The following is a 27,968-nucleotide window of genomic DNA, read 5'->3' on the forward strand; positions in this document are numbered from 1 at the left end:
ATTACAGAAAAACAAGGTATGACTACTTTATGAATTAAATAAGCAGGACTACATAGTAATATTGTACATCAGTAATACAAAGATAAATAGTCAGCTCTTTTTCCGGCAACCACAAACTAGAAGTATTCAGATTATTTTGGCAAGTCATAATTAAACCCTTTAAACTAGAATCGATCGAAGTATCGATTTTGTGTAGTAAATTTTATTTAGAATGAGATGGGTAGTGATTTGGATTGTTTTCTTTCTCATATACGTTTTTACTGTTGATAGATACTTGTAATAGGAGCTTTCGTATTATTTCGCAATTTTTACATCTGTTTGGTCTTTTTGAGAGAAAATCGTTTGATAACGGGTAATTTGTGAAATCGTTTCAATTCTGCGAACTGAGTGGTTGTGATAAATTTTCACTATTTTTAACGACGACAATCTTGTGTATATCGAATACCTAATAATTTCATGCTCGTACTAATTAATAAACAGTCTTTAAAATGCCAGATTCTTGTTATGTATTTATAATCGGCTAAAGTTTAATAAATAAATTTCTATACTTATAGAACACATTAATGTGATTATAAGGGCGAAGGGTTAGCTAAACTTGGTGCACGTATAGATATTTTAATAAGATATTTTATTAATAGAACTGTGTTCAAAACTGCTCCTATGTTTTATTCTGAGTTAATTTTTTTTTTGAAAAATTGTGTTGTTATTCCTAATAACACAAAAGTAATGGTTTAAACAATTCGGTGATGTTTAGGGCACAGAACCCTTAATCAAAACACCCTGTTTCCTAATTGAATGTCAATAATTAATTTTAAGAAGAAAACTTTTGAGATACAGGCTCATAAAATTTTCAAAAATAAAATATATAAAATATAAATATAAAATATAATTCTAATACTTATATTTTAAATTCTAACGCAAATTAATTTGGGAAATTTTCTTAAGTTTTGTTAAGTTTTTCAGATTATTAATTAATTTTATTTTCAACAAATATTTAATTGATCACCGAATAATGATGTCTAAACAATTTTATTAAAAATATGTCGGTAAATAAATTAATCAAACAATATAAAATGAACGAGCAAGAGAAAAATAACAATGCCTATTAGTAGCCACCTATTTCTATTGTAAAATTTGCCTCACTTTTCTGTCCCGCTGTTGCCATTCTAGCATAGATAAAGTTCGCTGGTTAATGATAATTCCAAGTGAAACAAAAAACACTTAAACAGTTTTAATCTTCTCCTGAAGATGCCAACTTGGTTGTCGAAACGCGCGTCGAGTACGTATAAATGAGTTTCGGTTTGTGGTAAAACGCGTTATTGTGTGTTACTTAAACCGTATATTAAGATTAGACAGACAAATCGAATAATATTTCTTGTATTATCTCTTATTATTTTTCAAATTAAACCAACTAAAACAGTTAACGTTATACCCAAGTAAAGGGAAAGTAAAATATTTTCTAGTTTCATCCGATTATATTTTTTCCAAAACCCGGTTCCTAATAAGACAACGTGCGCAACAATGTTAGTTTTCGTGTTAACGTCGAAAACATTTTAATAGCCCGTAATTATTAATAAAGTATAATTATATACGATGAACACGTGAATGGTAGGCTCGAGCATGGAATGAATGAATTCGTCGACGCCGAATGGTTATAAATATTGTAGTTTCCGGCGTTTCGCGCCTAATGGCCGACATCCGGGATTCCGTTTGAACAGTATCAGACGCACCCAGGACGGCAATTCGACGCGTCATTGTTATTTTTGTCAGGTACCAGTGGATCAGCCTCGAGGATTCTCTTTGGAATTCAAGGTTTATGTGGTAGTGTGTAATTGGGGGAGACACGGTTGATTGAACTCGCCCGACCATAACGATCGATCGATGATTCTAATTAAAATTGTCACGGGTGTGTTTATACAAGGTGTTTATTCGGTACAAACCTTAAATTGATGGTCGAATACATTGAAATACAGTGGATATGCGTTCTCCAAGACAAAGCTTTGCCTTTGCAGGAATGAGAAAAAAAATATTTTAAACTGATTACAATATTTATAAATTAAGTAAATGAAACACCCTTAGTAGCATTTTTAATTGAGAGCCTTTCTCTGCTTTGAATATGTCAAAGTAATTTGACCACCAGAAAATATAACCGCAATTTTATTTTTAATCTCATCTACACTTTAAGAGCAAAACTTAAAAGCAAAACACTTCTTCCAAATATGAGTTATAATTCCGTACTTCCCGCGCCGAGATATGTCAGATGTTCAGAAGGATGATTGACATCAGAAAGATATTTTATGGAAATCATGATATATTAGACCTTGCGGCAGGCACAACTTGAAGTGTAATTGTCATATTCATTTTCTAAAAACGGATTGCTGGAAAATTTTCTTATAAAGCAAATTTGTTTGCTTACCTGGGCACTAGGTGGCATTTTCCGGCATAAATACATTTCTGAAAAAAGAAAAGATTCTTTTAACATCATTTCATAATCAAAATCATATTTTGGACCTGTATAGACCTTGCGGCAGACACTTAAATTATAATTTTCATCTTTCTTTGTAAAACCAGTTTTCTGGAGAATTTTCTTATAATAGGCATAGCATGAGTGCTGAATGTACCTATGAATGAGTCTGTTGGGTTTGCTTACCTTGGCACTAGATGGCGTTTTCTTTCAAAATTAGTAGATTTCTGAAAAAAAAAGATTAATAATCAAATCAGTGTCCAACAACCTAGCGAACCTCATTTTACAGGTTGCTGGTGCTAATTGTAGCTAATTTATGAAATAAAAAACTGATTTTTTTGTTTACGATGCCAAATAGTTGTTCCAAAGAGGTCTGATATTTTATGAATGTTCAGTGGATGTCCGTTTAGGATATTAGGACATCCATACAACGTTTAATGACGTATATCCAGCGACTATCAGATTGCATACAGTGCACTCATTATTCACGTTTTAAGATGTCCATTTCATTAGCTGGACGTCCATATTAAGTTAAATTTAATTTTAAATTTGCATAAATGATAAAATAAAAATCGATTAAAATATTTATGATGAGTTTATGATGTGCTTCTATTTCTTGTGTTTACGATCTATATACGGGTGTGTATTTTGTTGATAAATATGGTATTGGTGCTGTTGCCTTAGTTCTTGTGTCTTGGTGGTGTGTCTTGTTTCTTGTGGTTACATTCGCAATTTGCGAATGCCGCCACTCTTGTATTATAACTTATAATAATATATTGATTTTTAATAAAGACAGTTTATTATTTCCATTATTATTGTTGTTATTATTAAATACTCAGTTAGTTCGTTTCTATACTATAGAGTAGACACCTTTATCAGGTAAACCAACGAAGAAAAAGTCAATATAAGGAAACAAAGAAACAGGGCTTATATAAAAAAAATAAGATTCTATTTACGTATATAAAAAAAGATTGTATGGTTTAATTTAATTAAATATCAATATATTGTTTATGCAAATGAGTTAATTAAAAAAAAAAGAGTTAAAATGGGGGACAATCACACATGCCATGGACATGCATGAAACATACTGTGGCACACTTCCGCACCTCCTTATCGAGTTCAGCCTCCGTATGAAGTCCTTTATTTTCTTTCCTTCACAGTCTGCATTCTTCGAGTTCAAAAGACAACAATATCTAATTTTTTAATAGACGCATTGGAACAATTAACGCACATAAACTGGTATTTAATTACGGCATTACACTACAACTTCACGCGAATTCGCGCTATGCCAGCCAGTGGGAATTTACAACCTAACCTAAAATTTTTATCAAAGGATTCTATGGTATTGTTGCGTTGTGTTGTTACCCTTTCCGCGACAATAGTGCATAGTGACGTCATAGCCTATTTTGTGAATTTTCTCGGGTGCCACGTCGCGTTTTCTGAGTTAGTGAATTTGAAAAATATTTGGCAGAAGGGTACCAAATTACTAATAAACATTTTATCAAATAAAGGCATTTTAGGTGGAAATAGCCTATTGCGGTGTATTTCAAATAATTAATTTCTCCCTCGGATTGTTTCGACTAAGTTTTTAAGTGGCTAAAACGTCCCTTCGCTCCGTCGAAAGTTGTGGAGTTTGAAATGCAACGGAAGGGTTGAATTTAGGTGGGCGTTCATTTCCGTTCGACTGCATTGGCGTTTTCATTTCCCCCAATATTTTATCGAAATCGGTCGTATTTACCGAAAGCATCGAAACGAGTCGGGGGGCTGTTTATATTTTGAATATGTCGGAATTAGCTCGCGGCATAAAATATTCCATTATACCGGCGCGTAAAATATACGACACGGATTAATAACGTTGGGGGTGGATATTTTAATCCGGCCTTTAAATGTTTATATTCAAAATTTTGTTTTCGAACTCGGAAATAACATATCGCCCGCATTTTCAATATGATCCGGTAATATATTCAATATCGAAATATACATAAAGTTAGCTTTTTATTAACGTACACCGTGTGCCAAATAAAACGGCTTATAGGAGATACCAAAAAAGCTTCCTAACAAAATTCTAGGATAAAAAAAAGGTAAGTTTGTAACTTGTCCTATATTTAAATTTTTCTTATTTTTCGAGATATTCGGGGTTTAAGATAGCACACGTATAAATTCTTGTTGAATTTAAAGCTGCCCACATTAGGTCACTTATTGGCAATATTAGGTATTTTTTAAATAGCAAAGACATGATACTACTTCTTCTAAAAGTATAATAAAACTTAAGCATTCATATTTAAAGAAGCATTTAATAGTTAATTATCCAGTTTGATTGAAAATACCACAACTAATCAAGGTAACAAATCAATAAAAAAAAAGTTAACTAAAAAGTGCTCGTTAATTCGGTCCATAAAGTTTAGTTAAAAATGTTCCTCTTAAAATGCTCGTTCAATCAGGCATCAAAACAACAAAGAAAAATGAAAATATTTAAAAATATAGTTGGCTATGACATCGCAATCTTTTTTTTTGACGCATTAAGGTATAAACAAACTTTGACATTTCTGTTTGTGTTTGTTGTTTTTCATATTTCTATTCATAGTTGTCAAGTTTTTTGTTAGTATATATTTTATTTCTATTTTAAATAAGTTATAGTTTTTTGGTTAACCTATAAACTTTAATTATTTATTTTTGTTATTAGGCATTTTCAATCAAGCTTGAAGAATTCTGAAGTTTTGTTTAAGCTGTATTGTTAGCAATAGGTTTTATTCGTATATCTGGAGTATTATATCTTTAAAAGAAATAGTATCAAGTGACCTAATGTGAGCAGCATTAAATTCAACAAGAATTTATAGGGGTGATATCTTAAACCTCGAATATCTCAGAAAGTAAGTAAAATTTAAATATAAGATAAATTATAAACTTACCTTGTTTTTTTGTCTGTCTGAATAAAAATATGGGGTGTTCCATTTGAAAATCTTGAGATTTTTTGAATTATATTCGCCAAAACGGCACCAGCTATTTGGGACACCCTGTATAAGCTGAGCCGCATCTGTCAAACTGATTGAGTAGTGCATCATCTCCTTAGTCTGTGGTTTAATTTTCATTGCAATATCTGAATCAGCAGCGTCACAACATAATTTTATATGGGGCAATCAAAATATGAATAATCCCAATTTCTGCCCAAACTATACTAAATTCAAATAGAAATTTCCTAAGAAACCCTTATTTTAAGAAACGATTCAAAAAATGTCGAACTATACAGGATGTTCCATTTAAAATAACAAAGTACATGTCGGTGGAGGAGACATTTTTCGGACATCCCGTATCAACAAAATTACAATAATTTAAATCTTCAGGAGAGTCCAAGAAACTTTTGTACGAAACTTTTTTTCGTATGTCCTATGGGTTTCCAGATCGTATAGTGGATCGTTTTATTTGGCACACGGTGTACATAATTAACAAAGTTACGGCACAAGATATTCCTCGATAATTTGCGAACTGGGATTTTCTCTATATTTCCAAGGATCCTAAGTCATTATCGTACCTGTGGAGAATGTTTAACTATAGTTAAATTTGGGTTTATTACGGCACACTGCGAAGAGAGACTGTTAAAATTACTCACTGCCGCGACCACTATGAAATTCCATTGAATAATCCACCGTTGTGGACGTAAATTCAACACGCTGCACTTCTAATTTATAACCTCTGTTAGACCAGTGGATAACAGGCACTGCGCCAGCGAGCATATTGGCGAATGCACAAAAAAGGAAGAAGAGCGCTGGGAACACAACCTACTAACCAGATTCTGTGAGTAGCAGTGCACGTGACATGTCGATTATTGTCCGCTGCCCACAGAAACCACTGTTTCGTTGTTTAAGTCATTTTTTATATCAAAATGTTGGTGCGTTAGTTTATTTTTTAGTGGAACCTACTAAACAATTCAGTGGTATACATATGTTTGTAAGATTTTATTATCCTCTTTAAAACCAAATATTTGTTTTATCTTGGGCTTTGTGCTAGTTTGATCTATGATTTGCTTTGATAGTAATCAACAGTTTTGACTAAATAATATTAAAATCTTAATTGGGCTTAGGTACTCCTTTGATGTGATATGTGAGTGCGTCGTGAAGTCGCATTGACGGCTGAGTCTGAAGCTCCGTCTAAATGTACAACCAGAAAAAGGTGGCCTATCGTTTTTGTCTAGATATAGAAACAAGGATAAAAAAAGCTACATTTAGTGTAATATTTACATTTTCATAAAATGAGTCTTCAGTTTGCAGTTTATAATTAGTCATATGTCTTTTAGGGTTTCCAACTGTGAATTCTGCGAAAAAAATTTTTTTAAAGAAAAGTACGCACCTAAAGATGGAACACATAAACTTAGACGTTGTAGGATGTACTATCAGAAAAAAAGTATGATGTGCCATTCTATTTATTTTTTAATATTAGGCCAACTTTTATCTTATTTCAATACAATTTTAAATTAGAAAAAAAAAAGAAAAACGTTCGAAAGAATCTATGTGTCTAATGCGTAATTTTTGGTTTTATTTATTATTTTGCTTTCTTGTCATTCCGGCATTTTACTTGCTGCTGTTTTCTGTAGACTTGTTTTCTATTTAACTGTTTTATGTATGAATATATGAATAAAAATGAAATATTATTTATAACCATCTTTTTAGCACTGGAGCAATTCTTGCAGACGAATTATTAAATATAAAATATAAATTTATCATTTTTTGTCTGTTATGGTTAATTTCGATTCGAGTTTCGAACTGTCCTAGGCTGGTGAAGAAAAATTCCAAAGGTTTTCAAATTGTCAGTTCGTTTAAATTCAAATTCTTTAATTTTAGTTTAATTTGCAACTTCAGTATTCTTTGGTATATCGAGTTTGGTTTTACCGTTCTTTGCGTTGTAATAAATAAAAATTGATTTTTTGGCGTGACTTTTTTTTGTATTAATCATGCTGTTTTATACTGTGAACAAATGCTAATGTACAAATTGTAATGTATACTAATATAATGTAATAATGTTTTATATGAAATAGTTTATACTTTTTATAAAACTTCTGGATTCCTCCTGCGTCGCTTTTTGCTTAGTCGAAATTGCTGACGTTTCGCCAATCATCCTCTTGGCTTCTTCAAAGCTTGACTGAAACTGGCTCGTATTTTACTCTGTACCTGCTTATATATTGTTTGAGGGGGGCGGAGCTAAATGAGGGGCACAAACACCCTCTCGGATATTGGTGACAGGTAGAGACCTGAGTCGCGATTAAGATTGTTAGGTTGTTTATAGATTTCTATAGACTCTCAGATTTTTCGGTGGTAGAAGAACTGAGTAAATGCAAGAATTCACTTTATTGAACAATTAAAAAGCATTACATTAGATACACAAGATATTCAAATAGTTTATTTATTATTTTGAGCTCAAGCGATGCAACTTTAAGTTTATATGTTTTGTAGATTTGCATTAAGCTTAAGAATGTTTCATCTAATTGGTAGCTGATACCTAGATCTTAATGAACACTTTTTTTGTTAATTATTTACTTTGCTCTATATTCATAGAGACAAAAGACAACTTTAATATGGCTGACACATAACTTACAGTTGAACCACTTGGAACAGTTTTGGAATTATTTTTACAGATGCATACAGTTCTACGCAGTTTAATTAATATACAGAACAGATTTTAATTTTTAGCGCAAACAAATCGACTGTCGGTGGTTTATTGGCAAGAAAAGGACGGCGTAACTCTATTAACATAACAAGGACACGATAATGCAATCGGTTAAACTTCCTAGGCCACGGTTTTCCGCGCCGCCGCAAAAAGTTGCGGGTGTTTAACAACCACCGGAGAGCTAAACCGTGTTTTTGCCCGGATTAATACACCGGACCCAACTGTTTAATTCATAACTTCGTATAATGCACATAAGCTTTTTTAACGATGGTATAATTTATAGGGGACGCCGGCTCCGAATTAAATTTTACGAGTATTAAGATTTTTTTTAGGTTTGTTTATTCTCCACGTTATCTTTCGCGCTCCGGGAGATAACGGGGGTTTTCCGGCGAAAAATTTCCTCCCCTTCGCACTCTTTCGTCGCTTTATTTTTCGGGCTTAATTGAAAAACGAGAAAAGGCAAACAGGAGCGTTAAAAGCTACCGCAAAAGCTACCGCATTATGCGCATTTAGTAGCTGCTAAACTTCTTTTCATGGAATTAACGACGTAACAAAATGTTGATCAACGTCACTCGCTGCGTTTACACCAGGCGACCGACCGATCCGCCTCAACCACTCGTAAAATTTTGCTCAAGCAAAGTGTATTTTTTTTTTTTTTTTGAAGAAAAGTTCATTAATGAAGTGAAGTGTGGGGCAAGAGTGCACATTTTTTTTTCTATGGTCATAAAATTGTAATAATTGTACAAAATAAATTGAAATAAAAGTGTTTTATTGATTTAACAATTACGTAACATGAAATTCAATTTACTTAATTGTAATTAAAGAAATAAAATAAAATAAATGTTAGTCAGAATGCGCACACTTACCCCAATATTGGGGTAAACGTGCGCAGCACTGCGGGTAATAATAAAACCATTTAAATTTAAACCATAACTTGTTACATATAGTTACACCATATTTAATGTTATAAATATTATTTTTTATCAATACTTATCATTTTTTACTTCATTTTTTATATTTATATATTAAATATATAATTTTTGACAAATACTGTTTAACTTGATTTTTATCGAGAATAAGGCTTAGAGTAGTTAACAGTTTTGAATAGAGATAAATTCAAATGAGATCGTTTTTAACGAATATGATAAAATCTTAATTATTAGAACATATATCACATATGAAAGCACCAGTTTCATAATGAGTGCACTGTTCATGCCACCAGCTATGACATAAGCTACATTTAATCCAATCCTCTGTAGGTGGATCAACGTATTTTTCACCACACAATGCACAGTAATCATCATTTTCCTTAAAATCATCAATATTTTCTTGACTAGCCTTAACTTTAACAGCCTTATCTTTGGTAGTAGTATACTTCTTTGTTTTTTTTTTAGAATTTTCAGTTTTATTTGCTCTAGCTATGCTAGTTGACGTGGGTTGTCGTAAATTCAAGTCAGGGTGCCTTTTTAAAAATCTATACACCCAATCACGTCCAGCCATTTTCGACTTTTGAGTAAACCGATGTGGAATATGATTTATTTCAGCATACTCGTAGATCAATGTTCTTAGAGTTGTCATATTAAGACCATAATAGAGATAATCACATCTTTTTAAATAATTATATATTTCATTTTCTTGGTCACTTGTGAAAGTTGAAGTAAATCTTCCTAATTTTAGAGCAATCGAATCAGATTTTAATCGTTCCTGAGAGTACTCTCTTTCATTCCAACCTGTTCAGCTGCTTTTCTTTTACTTAAACCTTCGGCAATCAATCGCTTAGCAGCATCAAATTGATCACGGGTAACAACGGACCTGTGTGGAGCCTTCCGCTTGTAATTTCGAGGCATTGTAGTTTTTTTTAAAGAAATATATAAGTATAACCTGAAACAAATAACAACGAGTGTCACAAAGAACTCACTATCGGGGTAAAAGTACGCATTAAAATATGCGTACTCTTACCCCACAACCGTATGCGTACACTTAACCCTAATCGCCTTTACAGATTTAGTTTAAAATTACACATTTTTGCGTCATTCTACCAAGCTGATAAAATTAGATATATAAACGAGCATAATTGGACATAATTAATACTAATTACCGCTACATAAATATAAAAGTATTTGAATTCTAAATTGGAAAAAATCGTAAGAATAATAACCAAAATTTTTACTTACCAATATTACTAAAACTACGTAACTTTGCCAGACCAGACTCTAGTCTTTTGTCCAACGTCGTAGTGACTACTGAAGGCAGTTGATTCCCCTACTCGACTGTCAACGGTTTTATAAATAATAAGCCTGCGCACACTTACCCGCTGCGCACACTTGCCCCACATGACTCTATAGAAAAAGGAAAAGTAACTTCTTCAGGATAATGTTTGTTTCCAACCATAAGGCAACTTTTCTTGTTTTTCTCCACCATACCTTACACCCATTGCTCAACCAATGCATCAAAGGAATATTAAAACAGTTAATATCCACTTTTGTGAATTTTTGATGAGTTTGATCAAGTTTTGGAAATCGTTCACGATCAGAGATGCAGAACAAGGACTTACAAACGACTCTTTTACAAATTAATTACGCTGGAGGAAGATAAAAGCATCTTGAAATCTGACGAAGAAGAAACACCGTCCATCAATGGATCAAAATGTTATTGAAATAATGGGAACTTTTGATCTTGTCAAGTTTTGGAAGGGGTTTATGATAAAACATAAAATGCAAATACTCAAAAGAGTTTCAAAATGGTACCTTTCTTAGAGAGCTTTTTGCTGATGAAAGCATCGTAGAATCTGATGATGAAGAAACAGTATCCATGTTATTAAAATAATGAAACGCCTTTCTTGTGAACTTTTGAACTTTGAACTTGTTGAATGAAGTTGTTCTAATGAAGTTTCAGAAATCGTGCACGATCAAAGATCCAATGTAAATGCCTTGAGTGCTAAGAATGAAATAAATAATAGCTTTTTACAAATTAATGACTCTTTTGCTCATCCAATGTATCAAAATGTTAATGGAACCATAGAATACCTTTCTTGAGAAATAAACCAGTTTCATAAGAGTCTTTTACAAACTAATGACACTAAATGAGGATGAAAGCATGGCATTGGCGCAGCGCCGATGAATTAAAACAAATTAATGAAACTGGAGTTAATAGGTGGATTCAGTGCGAGTGAAAAATGAGCCACGTTATCAACTCCTCAATGACGACGATGTTGTTGCATAGGTGTTGAATTAGTACGTCACAACTTGATTCATGCGAAAATGAGATCCAAGACGAAGACACTGATGGGGAGGTATCAGTCAAAAAAGTAACTATGCTAGATGTTAAATCTTACTATACTTAATACGATTAAAAGAGATCGAATAATTTTCCCACAGCCTAGAGTGATTGACTTTTTCAAGCAATAAAAATACCCATATAGATTATACACATATGTTATTATTTTTCTAATACTGCGAAAAGTAGCTTCATCGGAAAACATTATTTTAGGCAAAAATTTTGGATCAGCCTCTATTGCTTCATTTATAACGATGCAGAAGTTTATCCTTCATGGTCTGGAAGTTCTTGACGAAGTTCCATATGGACGGGACGATATTTGTGCTGTCTAGTAATGCGGTCAACGGTTGATTGGGATGTATCACATAAGCTAGCTATTTGACGGCTATTGACTTGGAGATTTTCTTGAATTTGAAGTAAAATTTCCAATTCTTTTTCCGCATTGGTAGCATTCGGGTTTACCACTTTTCTCTCTTTTCATATTCAATACTACTAGTTGCATCAAAACGTTCCTTTAAACACTGAAGAGATGGTTTCTTGTTATACGTCTATTAGGCCTTACTGCCAACTTTTTCCGCCTCAATCAGTACATAATTATATCAGTAATTCAGTTTTATGAAAATCCATACTTGTTTTTTTTTATTTGCTGACGGTGTGCAGAAAGTTTTATGAATTTATTTACTCAGTTGTTAGGTACAAATTTTATATATGGAAAGAAGGGTAAATATTGGAAACGTTAAAATAAGTCGAACTAAATAAATATCAAATTTGATAAAGACATGGTATTGTCGAAACAATTATCATGTCAAAATAGAAAATTTCGTTAAAATCTGAACTTTTAGTTCTTATTTATTTTGATTTTTTAAAAATAAGTCGCAAAGTATGAAAAATATCTATATGTTGTAATTGTAGGTTTTTGTAAGATCCGTTTAAGAAAATCAACATTCGCTTATTTTAAACACCCTGTTGCCTCTAATTCAAATTTCGTTGCATACATCCTATACGTCATCTTCGAATAACCTTAATATCCTAGTAAACTGGTATTTTTTTTTGGAAAAATTAAAATATCGGATAAACTATTAGGTTTAGGTATGTATTATCATTATTAATAAAAAAGTTGAAGAATTTTAAAAGGAATTAAAAACAAAATTTGCTTTAAAATAATTTTATATTGGGCATCTATATTGATCGTAGCAACTTTTGGATTTACAATTTGTTCATATTTCTATGGTTGATTCACCCTGCATATGCTTTTGAATAAGCAAGATCCTACTGTAATATAATATAACTATTTCAAAACTGCGGTAGTTTTATCAGCAAACCTACAAAAGATTGATAAACGTTGGACACGTGGTCCCAGCAAAGAAATGAGTTGGTAACACAAACAGGTTGGAATGACAACAGCGAAGAAGAAAGACAAATTTATCAACTTCCCTTAAGGAAAACAAACACGGAAACTTATCGAGGATGCGAGAAAAGGAAAACCTTGACAATAAACATAATTTAAAACTCACTCCCGGTAATGTTCTAATGTTCGACGGGTTGTAGAACTTAGGAACAGGTGTAACTTTTACGTTATCGATTCGGAAGTGTTGTTAGTTTAAGTGAGAATTTTACCTCAGGTTATTTATTTCCACCAAAACAATTACTTGTCGGATATTATAAACAAATAGGATATAAGGCAGATGAAATTTGCAATAGCTTGGACTTTGTTTGATTATTCCTGCTTTCCTGCGAACGAAATAATTTATTTTTACTGTTAAATGCAACAAAACATCTATTTAAGACATTAACTTATTAAATAAGAATGAAGATTCACCTAATTTGCTAATATATCGAAAAGTATGATTCTCTTTGACACCCTGTGTGTTTTGAAAACCACATTTTCGGACAAAGCGAGAAAGAATCGCTTCTGCCTGATGCGCAGTGGGATCAGCAATGCACATCTTGAGTTACTTGACTTTCTCGACTTATCAATAAGGGTAGCCCGGTATAGATCATTATTTAAAACATTTTGCCAAGTGCAAACTTGTTGGCACATTTAATTAAAAGATTAATTTAGTTGCCCTTAGGTCGATATGATAAATTTTTGCATGAAATTTTGGTGGGTTGCAAACGACAATTATTTCATTTGTTTGAATCATTGTAAAAAAATGTTTTTGCAAATCCGAATTATTAGATGCTATTAATGCTTAAATCGCAAAAACAATTAGTCCAAGCAATAACACTGGTATGGAGTGGTTTTGTTGTCCTGGATATGAGACTAATTTTAGATATATTTATGCTCACAATCCATGAAACTAACAATGATTTTGTAAGAATTGCTCTCAATTTTATTAAAATCTTTATTTTCGTTTTAATTTGAAAAAATCGGAAAACAAGAAATAAAATGACATAAATGTTGAAAATATTAGTTTTATTTTGAAAGATTAACAAACATTGAAGCAAATAGAGAAAAAATTGGTAAAAACGTATACTATATTTCCATAAAACGCCTTTTATTAACTTTTCTTTTATAAACCTTCTTTGGACAATCTCTTTTTAAAGTAATTTGCTCTCATGTGACAAGCCCAGCGACACTGATTCCGTTCTTCCATCTCTTTTAGATTCTGGTGGAACCGCTCTCCCTGTTCTTCACTATAATTCCTATAATTATCCGGGAATTTATCTAGATTATTGTGAAGATAGTGTAACTTGATACTCATATTCGCTCCTAGAATCTGAAAATTAGTCAGCCTATTTTGCACAATTTCTTCATAATTTGGTGCTTTTTGACTACCAATACAAAACTTTCCCAAGCTTTACCTTCCGGAACAGTGATAACTTTGATAAAAACTGAGTCTTTCATCATTTGCCGTATTTGAGGACTATTAAATAATCCACCTTTCAACTTTTCCATATTAAGCTTAGGAAATGTAATTAAAACAATTTTCGTCCTTGTCTAACGCTTTTACAAATTGCTTGATCATTCCTAACTTAATATGTAATGGTGGGAGTATGATTTTGTCTCTGCTTACCAATGGTTCTCTTATTACATTGGCTTTACCGACAGTTAAAGAATCTGTCGCAGGCCAAACATCTTGATTCAAATGATGTTGCTTTGCTCTACTGTCCCACATACAAATAAAGTACGGGTATTTCGTGTATCCACCCTGTTGACCGAGTAAAAAAGTAACCATTTTCAAATCTACACAAATCGGCCATTGATGTTCCAAGTATTTAATTTTTTCTAAAACTAATTTTACGTTTTCATACTCCTCTTTGAGTTTTGTTGAATGGGCAATTGGAATAGACGCAAATTTATTATCATTGTGCAGTAAAACGCAGTTCAAACTTCTTTTAGAACTGTCAATGAAAAGTCGCCACTCAGTAGGTTTGTATACTGTTAAACCCATGTCTAAAAGTAGCTTCGCAATATCATTACAGTACACCAGACCTTCATCTTCACTAAAAAATTGCAATAACTCTTTTTCTCGTGTCCTATATGTCGTAATTGTCACTGTTGGGGTCAATAATTTTTTTCCTTCAATCTAATAATTCTAATCCTTGTTTTGATAAATAGATATCACTTATTAAGTCACTGAGTTCATTTTGAGAAAATAACTTGGGCGTAGATGTTTCACCTTCCCATTCACTTCCACTTGTAGCCTGTCCCGATTTCTGTGAATTTGGTTACATCGTTGTTTCGGAGGGCATTCGAATTACTTTACAGTTTCACTGTGTAGTACAGGAGATTTTGTAGACTGTAAATCTGGATATCTCCAGGTTTGATTGCGATTGAAACCGTTAGCATCTACATGGCAAAAGTAACAACCATCGAAATGATTTGTAGGCTCCATCCGGATCATCGGAATACCAAAGTCTAATCCAGAACGTTCTACTTTTTTCCATAACCGTAAAGACTCAACGCATAACTTACAAACTTTATGAGGAACCTATGGTTCTTTTAGTTTGTCCATTTTAAAACCAGTGAATCAGTGAAAGCCTCCTTAACAAAGTCTGTAATGTTTTGTTGTTTTTTGTGAAATAAACACCGCTTATTTTAAAAGACATAACAAATATATATTTAAATATATATTCAGTAATTGAAACGAAATATTAACTCATAAGAACTTATTTAGATTCACGTGTAGGTAAAGTCTATTCATAGATATAAGAAAGTGACTAACTGATACGAATTAAGGAAGGACCCGGACAAGCTGTAAGAATGAAATATGGCCGAACAAGTCCGTACTTTGCTTAGAATTTAATTATTTGGGGTTTTGTTAGGAAACATACTAAACAATATTTATTTATGTATGTATTTATGTTTAAATCTAAAATAAAATTATAAATTATTTTTATTACCTATTTAAATTACTTTAAATTATTCACATAATATATCAGTATCACTATAGGCTATCATAGCCTGTTCTAATTAATATTTGTTCTATAGTATTTGCAATATGGATATACAATTGTTCTGCTTTTTCTATAAGTTTAACAGAATTTGCCCAACTTTGTGAAGGGATGTTAAAAACTTCGGTTTCTATAAGTTTGTGGACATTGGAGTTAACACGGGGAAAAACATTGTTACGACGAATGGCACTTCCGACGAATACATTTCCATAAGGTAGTTCTGCCACATTTAACACCTGTTTCATCTTTTTCAAGCCTCCTAGTTAAGATATCTAATGTAGGCACGCTTTGTTGCTCGTATAACTGGTAAATTTTACAGCGTATTATATCTTGATCGCTTTCATTTACACTCGAGAAAATGTCAGCATCGCTTCTTTTTTTCCTGGCTGAAATGGAGTTATTCACAATTTTCCATACAGTTGGTGTTGGAATTTTCGTCAATGTGGCCGTTTCTTCTAAAGATGCTTGCTTGCTAACTTCTTTAGTCTCAATAGAATAATGTTTTCTACATTTGGGCGGGAGCATCTCCTGAGATACACTATACACACAATTCAACACACGCTGTATTACACACGAAATAAGAATGATTACTAATAAACTTAAACTAAGTAGTATAACAAAGCAAAAAATATTAAACACAGGTAGGTATAAAATTATTTTCTATTAGGGACCACAATTTTACCTGAATTTAAATTCCGAAACTTTAGGTAATAATCTTGTATGTTAATGACCGCCCTTGGATAATCCCATTCAAAAGTAATTGGTCACTTTCGTATATCTATGAACAGACCATACTTTGCATTGTCGAACAACCGTCATCTCAGCTGTTCTGCGGAGCAAAGGGTGGGGATCGCTAAGGGTAGAGACCATGTGATGTTTGTATCCGCGAAAAAGTTGTGCAGAAGAAGCCTAATCATGACTGATAAAATCGATTTTTATGAATAAAAAGTTGATTATTGTTCATATTATAAGGTTTGTGAAAATCTTGTATATATTCTCGATGTGGGGTGCGCTCTGTTTAGTTGATGAGCAAAAAACGTTCAAACAGTGAACAGACGTAAAATTTGGATTTCAAATCACGAGCCGCCCAAAATTAAATTTACGCCGTCGGACTGACGGTTTTACTGTTTCTCTCTCGGAAAAGCGCGTTTAGATTTTTCGTTGGCGCGATCAAAATGCACTTTCCTATCAGACAGGCGGGAAGAATCGCCGCTCGCGGATAATAAACCCGTCGCTTCCCGTAAACAAATCATTTTCTTTCGAAACGACGACAGGTAGAAACGTACAATAACCTATTCACGTCCGACCGCACGTTTCGGCAAAAGTAGCGCGAGATAATCATCAGTTTTATTCGTAACGAATGTAAATTCGCGTCAACTATTGTGTTAAAACGAACAAATAATCTCGGGCATCGCGACGATACACGAACCGGCCCGTTGGCATTGTGTATTGTGTGTATACGTCGAGGTATGCTTATTACGTGAAAATGATTTGTGTTTAATTTTGCAGACAAGATGATATTTGGATGCTAATCCGTATGGCGCGGGGTTATTTATCGACTTGCCGGGGAACAATTTTGCGGCGGCAAACCCCGTGTCGATGAATATTTGTGACAACGGTATAGTTAGTTGATGAAATAACTAAACCAGATCGGCTCGAAAAGAAATACAGTGCGACCTCTCTAGTCGGAAGACACAAATTGCGATGTTATAATCGAAACGTAATCGAAAGGATCCTGTAAAGACTTGGTGAAAACCAAAAATAAAGTCGAAAAGAAAACATATAACTTTGGAACTATAGAGCTTGATGCAAACTACACTACGAAATACACCATTCATAAGAATAACTAAAAATTATTTCAAACTATAGAGCTATAGCACTCCTATCTGTTTCTTCAAGAATCTTCGAAAGAGCACTGCATTCAAGACTTTCGAATTTTTTGAAAAGTCGAGACCTTTTTTTCCGGCATGCAATTGGGTTTTCGAAAAAACCGATCAACGCAGGATGGCATTATCTCTTTATATAAACATATTCTTGGCAAGTTAGAAGAAAGGCAGCAATCAGCATGCGTTTTGTTTATTTTAAATTGTTTAAGGTCTTTTCTTGGGGGTCGTTTGCAGTTGGTCAACTCTGACTGTAGGTAGTGAATGGCGGTGTACCTCAGGGAAGTTTACTCGGTCCTTTATTGTTTATAATGTAAAACTATATGTAAAAAAGTAAAACTTTAAAGGACATAACTCGGTGTGAACATTTTCTTTTACATATCAGCACTTTTAGTCATTTGGCTTCTTTTTTATGCTACAATTTAGAAGAAAGGCTGAGATTCATATCAATAATTTTAAACTGAATAAAACAATATATTCACCCCGATTCCGGTTCCAAATGAAACAATTGTAAACTTATTATCAGTCTAGTTATGACTAGTTAGGGATCTGTAATTTGGTCATCACTAGGGATGGTGGACGCAGAACCGCGGTATTCCTACTACTCTAGTTTTATTTTATAATCAATACCAAATGAACTAAGTCTTCTAGATTAGACACTAGCATGCAATATTTGCGATCTATCTTAGCGGACATGAAAGCACTAGCGTTCTTTGCAACTTTCAATTATTTTTGTTGATATGTATTCAAATCAATAATAATAAATATCATGAAAAATGTGGTGACACAATTTCAAATGACGGTTTTCTGATACAGATAAATTTTTTCGAGAAATTCGTTGCCCAAAATGACTAGTGAGTTTATTACGCATAACCGTTTATCCAAAGCGCCAGCGATATCAAGCCGCGTTGTGATTGTTTGATCCGAAACGTCAAAAGCAGTTCCTACAACATTAAGCACCCCCCGGCAAGACCATAAAATAAATACGCAACGGGAAGATCATTTTCGTGTGTCGTAAAAAGAAAAAAATGCCAGGGGGTGTTGTTTAATTTAACAATTTCTCGGCGGAAGCATAAAATTCTTACCCATAAAATGCCCTAGATGTTCTAAAATTAGGTTTATGGTATTTTTGAAGGACCCAAGGACCGAATACACAAACCTTGAGATTTTGCATAATAGTAGTGACACTTCAAAGTAACTGTTTTTTGTCTCTCAATCATAAATACCATAACTGATCATTTTATCATTAGAAATTTGTCTATAAAATAAAATTTCAAAATATTTTTTTACTATTCTATACTCAGTTATAATGTTAATTAATTAAGATGGCGCAAAAGCAAAACACAGTACAATATCTCCATTATTTATCACAAATTCGAAAAACTGTTGTGATATTACAAAAATATGCATTTTTGAGTTTTATAGGACTTTGCCAATTCATTGGCAGAAATAAAAAATATTTTGAAAAACATATAAATTCAGAAATTGATCTTAGGATAGTCGAATGAGGCAATAAGAGTTCAGCAGAGCACGTAAGTATTTATTTCCTAGAGAGAGTTCTCCCAAATATTGCCAATTTGGAGAAATTTGAACAAATTGTTCTCTGATTTCTTAAAGGGTATACTGCTGTAAACTGCTTTGCCGCTGGCAGCTATTGCTCCTCTATCGCTTTTGTCAAGGTTTCTCTATACCATCGATTCAAGTGTTTCAGTAATATTTGTTTCGAAAACACTCCATATGTAATTACAATACGTTTTCCGCGTTTACCTACGCTATATGCTATAGACAAAATGAAAAATCCTCCTCTTTTTCAATTAACGTTACTCAGTATCGAAGAATATTGGATTTTTTGTAATTTTTATAAAATGTGTTTTTACGTAATGTATAGATAATATTTTTTTTATTTATATGTTGGTTTTTTCATTTTTTTATTTATTGTTTCTCTGTATGTTATTTAATCGGTAGCGAAGTATTCTTGTTTATGTAAATAATTCAGTCAAAATAGCTACTTAGTAAGCAAATTTTGATCAGCGAACATTTCTAAATCAGAAATTAATGTCATACTGGACTGCCCTAAATTATTTTGGTTAGCTTAATTAAATTTTTGTAATCAATCAGGGGGTAAGCAATATATTGAATATTGTTTTCCTTGCAACCACTCTTCTAGGCAGCGGGAAACTCTCTAGCTATACTTTATTACTCTTTTAAAGGACTCCAGAGCCTTGCCGGTTAGTTGTGCCCATAAACCAGTTGCGAGTCTCTATTAACCTCTGCGTTTTAAAATAACAAATTCAGTTTGATCTTTATATTTGTGCAGAAAAGCTTCAGAAAACATCAGCAGACACATAACAATACACACAGACTCATACTTAAACCATTTAATTACTTTTTATATAAAATACTTCTTATAAAAAATAAAAAAACACTACTTTTTACAAAACTTCTGGATTCCGCCTGCGTCGGTTTTTGCTGATTCGAACTTGCTGACGTTTCGCCAATCATCCTGTTGGCTTCTTCAGAGCTTGACTGAAACTGGCTCGTATTTTACTCTGTACTTGGTTACATATTGTTTGAGGGGGGCGGAGCTAAATGAGGCTGATTTTTCGTTGGTAGAAGAACTGATTACATGCAAGAATTTTAGTTTTATACATATATTACAGCTGATGAGTTTAAGTAAGGCTCTTTCGTGTTCTTTGAGTTTAGTTGATATTTTTCGCCCGGTCTCTGCAATGTATTCTTTGCCGCATGTGTATGGAATGCTGTATCTCAAATGGAACTTTGTCTTTGACGGACCGAGGATGTTGAGAGATTTTTTGGACAAGTGGTAAATCTGGTTTTGACGTTATACTTCTTTAGAACTTTAGATATGCGGTCAATGATGTTTTGAATGTAAGGAATGACCACAGTGGCAAGTGTAGGATTGCTTTCGGTCTCATTGCTATTGGAAGGTTGTGGTGAAGTGTAGTTTTTGATTGAACGCTTAATATCTTTAATGTGGAAATGATTAGAGAAAAGAGCAGAGGTAAGGTGTTTTAATTCATGGTTCAGTCACTCGGGCCGATAGTTTTACTGCTCTGTAAACAGGAGAGTTGATAACCTATAATTTTTTGGCCGGATGGTGATGTGACCATACATTAAGGTATCGGTCTGTGTGCGTAGGTTTTCTGTAAATACAATGACCCAATCTTAGGTCTGATTCTCTATTGATAAGAATATCTAAGAATGGAAGGTCATTATTAGTTTCCAACTCAATGGTAAAACGTATGTTAGGGTGTATAGATAAAAAAAAATATCTAACACTATTACCTAACCCTATCGGCGCACCTTCGAAATCTTCATCGTCATTCACCCTCAGATCGTCTATTGCTGGCTATAGCCATTTTCACTCCTTCCAATAATGAGCGGTTGTTATCCAGTTAGTGCTAATTCTTTTCACATCACGACCATAGTTTTGTTGTTTATCCGCTCTTGTTCCTCACTCCAAGATATATCCTGCTCCCCGCCAGTTTGTCTTGTCATTCGCTCTAGGACATGATCTACATCATACATCTGCAACGGATATCTTCATTTCTTATTCTATTCTTTCTTATACCAAGCATTGAGCGTTGCGTTTTTATAATTTGCTTTCCGATGTTTTGGTTAGTTAGGATTAGGTTAGGCTCGTAAGCAAGCACAGGGAGGACAAACTTGTGGAAAGCTTTTCGTTTTAGGGCAATTGTGAATTCATTCATGATATTATCGGAATGTTATTCTCTCTCTCTTCTGTTTCATTATTCTACCGAAGAAGCGGAACAGAACAATGGCGGTACATATGATGGCTTACTCAGAGGAATTGTTCATAACGTTTTTTTTTTTTCAAAAATATTCCGCCAGGGGATAAGGATTTGCCAAGTTTTTCTTAGTAGTACTTTGTTCAACACAGAAAAAAAACTGAGAGGAAATGTGCTCCGCTGATAATCTAGACAACGTACTTTAACTTATTATTAGCGTAAGTTCTGAGAGCCGCATTGACATATCGCATCTTCATCAAGAATAAAAAATTTCACCGGTGTACCGTGCGTTCAATTTATCTTGATAACATTTTAATTGGCTGTCAATTTTTTGTTTTTAGAAATATCAAGGTACACAAAAAAAACAAAATTTAGGGTTAGTAGCCAAGTATTTTTCCAAGCAACGTATAAAAAAAAATACTATAAATTTTCTGACATATAAGCCTACATCATGTTTTTTTAAATGGAATACCCTGTATATTATATATGCATTTAATAGAATATCTTATTCTGATTACAACGATGTAACACACTTTATATTTTAGTCCACTAGTTTTTGTCAAAACGGCAAAAATAGGATATTTTTATATGAATTCAAAGAGTGCCGTGACTGAGTGCAACAACAATAATTATTTACAAATTAATATAGAACAAAAAACAATAAAAATGACAAGACACAGTATAATAAATAGTTCTTTAACTATTCTAAGTACTGCCGTATGTAACTACCATTTTCTTGAAAACATTTCTCATATATTTGGTAACGTTTCCGGATTGTCTCTTAACTGATTGATTACCTCTGAAATTCTTTCCACGACATTATTACAAGGAGTACTGTGCACGTGATTTCTTATGCGTCCCCAAAAGAAAAAATCCATTAAAGTTAAGTCGAGGCTGTTGGCTGATCAATCCATAGTTCCGTCGTTCCCTATCCAACCCCTGGGATATTCCATGTTAAGAAGATTTTTAACTTGCACAACAGCGCTGATACATTTAGAAGTAAATCTTCTATATATTGTTCTATTTGGTGCTCTCAGAGTTGCAAATAATGATCTCCAGTTAACATTTGATCGATAAATATCGGAGCCAAAATATGTCCATCCATGACACCACACACCATAGATTAATTTTGTATTTGCCTAGGATTACTTGAAGACCAATACCGCGTATTTTGTCTATTATAACCTTTTCTGGTAGAGAACGAATTTTCATTAGTCCATAAAATGTTTTTCAACAAATTATTATTCTCACCTGCACCTCATTGTTCTGTAGTTAGTTTTTGAGTTTTACGAAATTTAAGTGCATAATATTTATATTCTTTCAAAACTAAGTGTATTGATCTTCGAGAAATACCTGTCTCTTCATATAATCTAGTAATGAGGAAACTGGATGTGCTTCATAGAATCCTAATATGTTTGCATTATTTTCTTCATTTATAACATTATGATTCCTGTATAACTTTATAACATTTAATACGTTACCGTTTTCCGAAAATTTCTTGGAAATATCTATTTTGAAAGCGTTTTGGGTAAAGTCGAATATACTGACGGTTATGTTTTTATTATTCAACCAAAACTAACCATTTTAACAATAGTGGCTTCGACAATAATTCAATCATCAACGTTGTTTACTAATATGTCCAACATAAACATATTTTTATTTGTAAACTTATATATCAGAAAATTGATAGTATTTTGTTTTATACGTCACTTGAAAAAAAAAACCTACATTTTTTTTGTTTTCCTTGATATCTCTAAAAACTAAAAAGTTACAGCCAATTAAAAAGGTATAAAGATAAATTGAACTCACGGTATATAAGAATTAGGTAGGTTGAGCTAAAATTTGAACCCGATCGGCGAAATTTGTTTGGACCTGATCGGACTGTATTCTCAGTGTGACTTGGACTACAGCCTCCCCAGAAATCCCAAAAATTCACCAAAACCAAGGTAGTACTACGTGCAATGAAAGTGGATTCAGCATTCTTTGGGCCACTCTGTAGTTCTGTTGCATACCTAATCAGGTTTTATTACTTTCCAAAATATACTATAATGACTGATGAAGATAAGCTTTATAATCAAAATCAAATAGAATTTTGTTCGGTCGAAGAAATTTTAATGACTTTTTAACTGGCCCTCTTCAGACAAAAATATCCACAATACTCAACCCTTAACTTCTCGTTCTTCATAAAACCTACACTCGAAAAGTAAAGCTCTCGCAAATTCAAAAGCCTCAATTTTTATACATATTATATTACGACGAGATGCTTCCGTCCGACGTTCCTTTATTTCCGCTTTTGCGTTTCAGAAGGAAAGTTTTTTTGCCTCTTCGGGGCTTATTTTTCTATCCGACTCCTCGACGTGCGGGTTACCGGAGAATTCAAACTACAAACAAAAGCGTAACGCAAACAAGTGGCGTTCCCGTTTTGCGTCGCATAGAATTTCAAAGTCGCTGCTCTTTCTCCTTCGTCGAGATTTCGTTATAAAATCCCCGATCTCCACTTATCCCATACACTTTTTCATAAATACTCATCGCCGTCGGGACCACTCCAACGTCTGAATCGAGCTTATCTGTCTTCGTGGGGCCCTTCATCGGGCATAAAGTTCTTGACGCGTACAAGATTACTTTTGTGTGTGTGTGTGTTTGGTAAAGAGCAAAAATGTATGTTATCGCGCATGAGGGTGCTTCAGATACCGTATCCACGACTGACCGACCACTTACGGCACTCGAGCAAGGTGATTGAACTCGAAGTCTAAAAGGGTTTTTCGACGCCATTTTAAATGATAGAGTTAACCAATATTGGCCCAAGCATAAAAAAAATAAATAAATACTTTTTTGCTATGAAATTATTAATTTTGTTGCACTTAAGAATGCATTACATAAGCTATTATCTTCATTCGGGTTTAAAGGCCGTCGTCGATTGGAATTACTTCCTAACGTTTCGCTAGCACGAGTGGCGAGCTTCTTCAGAGGTCCTTCCATCTCCGATGTTGGACGTGGACTGACGATTTCTCCTGCGCAGGTTGTATTTATGCCGATTGGTGGAGGGCGGGGCTTGTTCCGCTTCGGTTGGTCTCGGGATATCGATCGGTACTGCTCGGGCGTTCCTAAGGATCGGGTTCCAGATTTGGTTGAGTCTAAGGGTCTCCTCCTTTCGGTTGAAATTGTGTGGGTGTTTTTGAATCTCAATGGCTTCCCTGACTAGTCTGTTGTGATAGCCGTTGACCGATGCTAGTAACTTACAGCTCTCAAAGTGTATCCTGTGTTCCCCGCTGCCCAGTGCGTGTTCAGCCACTGCAGACTTCTCTGTATGTCCTAGCCTGCAGCTGGCTTTATGCTCCTTAAGTCTCGTTCCCATTGATCTCTTGGCAGTTCCGATGTAGACCTTTCCGCATGAACACGGAATGCGGTAGACTCCCGCAGCTGAAAGTGAGCCCCTCTTGTCCTTCGCTGACCTGATGGTGTGCTGGATCTTCTTTGTAGGCTTAAATATTGTTTTGATGTCGTGTCTTTTCAATACTCTGCCAATCCTGTCGGTGACACTCGGAATATACGGCAGATATGCGTGGGAGGTGGAGGGTCGTTGTTCGGTATCCCGTGATCTTGATGATCTTGAGTTCATTGATCTCTCGATCTCCCTCTTACTGTAGCCAGTATTTTTTAATGTCTTTGTTGACATCTTGATATTTTAGTGACTTTCCAATGGACACCCGGTGGTTCATAGTGGATGTAATTTAATGACTTTTGAGAATTAAGTATTTTTTCCCAAAAGCTAACTCCATTAAGTTGTTTATTTCTGTCAATTTTGGGCTCGTACGGTGCACGTATATTATTTCTGTGTAGAGGAGTTTCGTGTGTTATACAGGGATGGTTAAAACTTGCGATTATACCATTTTTTTTAAATAAATGTTTCATTAGACACTATGAACATTTTTTAAATACCAGATTCCACAAAGCATAATTAATTCAATCCTTTTTCTCGAGCTGACGAGCATTTCTCCCTTAAACAAAAACAGGTAAATAGAGAAATCGCTATATAAACATAAATAATAAAAGAAAATTAATTTTCCTAAAACACTTATGCGTTTTAATTAAAATGATTAACTTTAGACTACGTGTTTGGCCTTTAATTTACATTATGCCTCAAAGCTCGCACCACTTTGTATAATTAACGAGATTAATACATAATAATTAATCGCATCTAGTCGGAATTCCCTAACATATTTGAGGTTGTCCCTGTCCAAATAAATTACCTCACCCGTCCTCCTTCAACCTTTCGCTTTCCAGGCGCATTTTCCAGAATTGTTGAATAAAAACGCATAGTGCGGCACGTTTTTGACCTCAGGGCGTACAATAAAGTTCGACCGGATATGAGAAAAAAATCCTTTATATACAACTCCTCCCTTTTCTTTCCTCAATAATATCGTCGGACGCCCTGCCGGGGGGGTAGTGCCCGGATCCTTTTCTTTAAATAATTCAAAGCGCCATACTGTTATATAAAATAAAAGGGATCCATTAAAATGGAAGGCGCGTTGCCTTCTGGGTCGGGTTTAATTGTTTTTGGGGCTTTGCGAGTTAGATTCGTGCGACGACATACAACGTTCACGTGTAGAATTACTTTGGTTTTGTTCCGACGTTAATGACAATCGGCTTAGAATATATTTGCTTTTCATTTCGGTGGTCTTTGAGCGAGAGCGAGCCGAATACAAATGTGGTTAATGGATGTTTAGTTTTTCTTTGCTATATAAATCTCTGGACACCCGAAATAGATATTAAGCAAAAAATTTGGACCGTGTTGATGGTGGTTGGTGCTATCAGAGAAATTCTATTGTATGTAGGTGTGTGTATTCGCAAAAAATTGAAACATGGGTTTGGCAATTACTATAAAATCGTTAAAACTGTTAATTTTTTTACATGACGATATAGCTCGTATAGGGAATTAAAACTTTTGTATTTAAGGCTTCACATATTTGGATATTTTCTTTTGGTTATTTTGGGTTCCAGAACGAAAGGTTTCTCGTAAAGTATTTATCAGATCATCAAAATTCTTGAACCAGAAGGCGGACGAGATCCGGGATTATTCTGGACAAATACCTAAAAGACTCCAAAAATTGTTAGCCGTTAATAAAAATGAGCTACAATTTTTGAAGCAACAGTTTTTTTCATCGCACACGCCGGGGAAAATATTCAAAAAGCTGCATGTGAATATTACTATTTCTCGTGCTCAATGTAGACGCCATGACGTCATTTACTCCTACAACACTGCATAGTTCCAGAAAATAATTAACTGCTCAAAAATGTAAATATGTATTTGTTTAGTTTAAAGCGTGAGTATATGCTGTTAAGTAGTGATCACAGCATTATATGATCAGTTATAAAATGATAACAATATAAGAGGCGAAAGGATGTTCCAAAAGTTCTCTAAAAGTTAAAAGTAAAACTGTTAAGCCCTGGTGAAGACAACAGGATATTTCATTTATAAGCTACCGATACAGGAGGAATGAAGAAAATTTGTAAATATTACTTGTAATTTAAACATTTAACTATTTTTGCAACACAAGATTGTTCTTTTTCCAATTTTTTTAATATGCTACCATGTATATTATTGCATAGTGTAATTGAAAGTTATATTTAATATTTTCTATCAGAAGTCAGAAGAAACACTCTTTTAGTCTCTTTAGTCCAGATTCTGACAAAGTTTGAAAGGTTTTTAATTTAACCCATATTATCCCAAGCATAAAAAAAAATACAAAAATGCTTTTTTGCTCTGAAATTATTTAACATATAAACAAATACTGGTGCATAAACGAACCACTGGGAAAAAACATTAAATAATGTTTTGGGGCACATAAGATGTAACATATAATTTATATATAAATATACAAGAGAAAGTTCAAATTTGGCAGAAAACAACTAAAAGTAGATTGTTTTCCAAATAGAACCTGATTTGATACAAAAAAGTATAATACTTTATGGTAACACCCGGTTTCATTTTTGGTGTTTTTTTTACAAAGCATGAAGTATATAAATGCACATTACATTTATTACCAACATAAATTGTGTGACTGTGGCAGATTTTACATCTCCTTCGGGTTTCTTAGCATGAACAATAGTGAGGTGACCTTGATTATCATAACCCACTTCATCTATGGCAGGTGCAAGATTTCTTTGAGTAATTGTTTTATCAGTTTTTAAAAATCAAATCAACCACTTGATCATCAAAAAACATAAAAAATATTTAAAGCGGAGTTTTTCTAGAAAGCCTATTTTTTAGTTCCTCATATGATCTAAATTCATCGGATATAGGTGTGTGAGTGTACTCAATCTGACCTTTCTTCCATTTGACAGTAGAAGCAAGGAATGGAATGCTACAATACTTACTTACTACAAATAATACTTACGACTTTGATTGTTATTGTCTTCATCCATCCCCTTCATAGCCGTCTCTAATTCCTTTTGAGTCAAATACCTCGGAAATGCCTTATTTTACGAACTGTAGCGTTAACTGCACAAGGCACAAAC

At 33.7% G+C, this 27,968-nt stretch overlaps 1 protein-coding gene and 1 long non-coding RNA gene across 4 annotated transcripts in view; one reads left to right on the forward strand and one right to left on the reverse strand.

Moving 5' to 3' along the window:
* Positions 1-27,968, forward strand: part of LOC132700896 (uncharacterized) — a 189,422-nt gene that overhangs the window by 56,679 nt on the left and 104,775 nt on the right. The window lies entirely within an intron of this gene.
* Positions 1,961-27,962, reverse strand: LOC132700897 (uncharacterized). Its single transcript, XR_009618695.1, has 4 exons — positions 27,848-27,962; positions 2,651-2,691; positions 2,417-2,454; positions 1,961-2,364 (listed from the first exon to the last, which is right to left on the reverse strand). It is a non-coding gene; the product is annotated as an uncharacterized LOC132700897 (long non-coding RNA).

This window comes from Cylas formicarius, unplaced genomic scaffold (assembly GCF_029955315.1).
Source record: "Cylas formicarius isolate icCylForm1 unplaced genomic scaffold, icCylForm1.1 PGA_scaffold_4__25_contigs__length_36172078, whole genome shotgun sequence".
In the NCBI taxonomy this organism is placed as follows: Eukaryota; Metazoa; Arthropoda; class Insecta; order Coleoptera; family Brentidae; genus Cylas; species Cylas formicarius.